Here is a 2500-nt window from a genome sequence, read left to right on the forward strand (position 1 = left end):
TTATATATATATATATATATGTATATTATATATATTATATATATATATATGTATATATATATATATTATATATATATATATATATATTTTATATATATACATACTATATATATTATATATATATAATATATATATATATATGTATATATATATATATATATATATATATATAATATATTTTTCTTCTTTAAAATTTTCCCTGTCAGAACACCTCAGCCTCCTCTCATTAAGGAACATATACACCAAGCACAACACATTCAGGAAACAATTGAAATATATAAGGGAAAACTTCTCACTGGCATGATACGAAATGAAAAGCTCAAAGAAGGTTCAATGTCCTGGATTCTGAATAACCGACTATGACGAGACCTGGAGGAAATGCGAAACACCAATTTGCAAATGTGAGAAAAGTGGCACTGTGTACTCACCCTTGTGGTAGCGCGGAGACTGTGATCGAGAGTCTGGTGAGGAGGATCGCAGAGAATTTGTAGAGGGAGAGTCCCTGTTTTTCTCATGGTTGCTGTAGCGGTACTTACTACTGTATTTTGAATTCTGGAAGAATGGAAATGCATATTATTCTATCAACTCTGCTAGGATATATTCCATGCAGGACAGGACAATACTTTGAATATTAAATGAAATAAAAAAATTAGCTTAACATTTTAAACCTAAATTTCTATTACATAAACCAAAACTGCAAAATTTATATTGAAAAATCTCTCACAGATTTACAAGTAGTGGAGAGAAAAAAAAGAAGAAAAAAATCCCAAACACTGTATAATCAAATATTCTTTTCTCAACAATAGTGCAAATAAGAAAATACTGTTCAATATTAAAACATTTGCATTCCATTAGGTGTGACTAAGCAAGAAAAAAATATATGGTTATATCTTCACTGATTAAAGTATTAAACACACCTTAAAGAATGAAATTGATATTGATCTATATTTTCTGTCGCTATCAGGAAAATAAATAAATAAATATATGAAATTTTTGATGTGATAAAAACATGTTTGCACATCCACTTTAAAAACAAATGGGTCACACAAGAATGAATAAAGTAAATGTATAAAAGAAAAGTGAAAAAGTATTGCAAAAATTATTAAAATACCTTAAACTACTGCTCCTCTAACAAGATGTGCAAAATGGAAAAATTAATCAATTAAATCACTCAACAAAATTTTGACCCAGACCATGAAGAGATGCTTAGCTTTTGCACTGAGCAGCCCTTGGGGGCTTTGGGGGAGGGCAAGGGCAGAAATGGGAGCACAATCCTTTGAAAACAAGCCCCTCCTGGGATATAAACAATAACAATAACAAAGGGACCAAGAGCAGCACATCCCTTTGGCAGACATCTACCAAGAGGAAAATGGGAGAGCAAATTCCCAGGTGAAATCCCTCCCCTGAGTGCCCTACGGCGAGCCCGGGCGAAAGGGCAGCCCCTCCGAGGAGAAGGCCCTCCGAGGAGAGGGGCGCGAGGGAGAGGACCCCCCTGCAGGAACCTCCCCTCCCTGGCGCCCCCGAGTGCAAAGGGCGCCCGCAAGACTCCCGCCGCGTCGTCGGGCCAAAGGGCGAGGGCGTCGAGCTCCCCAAGGGAGAAGAGGTCTTAGGAGGCGCCAAGACCTTAGACACGACTATGGCGCGTCGGCCACAAGCCTCGGCCGCCCTTCGCCTTCACCTGCCGCTCACGCCACCTAACGCCTCTCACCTCGTAGCTGTGGGCCTGGTGCTTCTCGTTGAACCTGCAAAGGAGAAGGACGTCCATTAGCTCGTCGCCAGAGTGCTAAAGCCGAGCGAAAGGGGGAGCGAGGGCGAGAGGAGAGGCAGAATTCGCGACAAACAAATGGCGGGCATCTCGAGCCACTACGAGCTCGCCCTGCGACACCTTACAACACAAGAGTTAATATATTAGCTCCAATTCCTGCTTACCCATCGCTAATACGTGGTAGTTTCCTCGCATGCATTACCATTAATGCAATACTAAGGAGGAGAGCGTCTCAGGAAGGGAGTGGGTGCAGGGCGTCGAGCAGAAAACGAGCCAGAAAGTCGGCGCCTTCAAAATCGTCCCATTACAACGCCATATTCCAACGGGGATCGCCTTGCCAACTGGGGCAGGCAGGAACGGCGGCGGAGGAGCGGGCCCGGGAACGCTATTGATCTCCGTCCGGTCGGAGGATTCGTCTCTTCGCCTCCACCTTTTCGGCTTGATGATGTTGGCTTGATTTATAATTCGATGTCAGTTTTGGGATTCTTCTGCAGCCCGGAGGGGAAATAAGGCGTGGAGTTGTGCCTCCACTCTTAAGCCTTCATGATATAAGGGAGAGGATCCGTGACGTTTAGAAACAAAAGAGTGTCGCATAGGGGATCCAACTGCTCTTTCGACTCTCTCTTGCACGTGTAGTCAACGAGAACAAATACATACTGGCGTTGGATCCTGTTTATTTTACAAATACACCAACAATTTATACTTCTTTTAGTTGTCAGGCAGGAAACAAGAGCA

At 42.1% G+C, this 2500-nt stretch overlaps 1 long non-coding RNA gene across 1 annotated transcript; it reads right to left on the reverse strand.

Moving 5' to 3' along the window:
- Positions 1-425: 425 nt before the first annotated feature.
- On the reverse strand, positions 426-2243 carry LOC119569345. Its single transcript, XR_005228248.1, has 3 exons — positions 1930-2243; positions 1709-1742; positions 426-552 (listed from the first exon to the last, which is right to left on the reverse strand). It is a non-coding gene; the product is annotated as an uncharacterized LOC119569345 (long non-coding RNA).
- Between the last annotated feature and the right edge of the window lie 257 nt (positions 2244-2500).

Source organism: Penaeus monodon, unplaced genomic scaffold, assembly GCF_015228065.2.
Source record: "Penaeus monodon isolate SGIC_2016 unplaced genomic scaffold, NSTDA_Pmon_1 PmonScaffold_1432, whole genome shotgun sequence".
Classification (NCBI taxonomy): Eukaryota; Metazoa; Arthropoda; class Malacostraca; order Decapoda; family Penaeidae; genus Penaeus; species Penaeus monodon.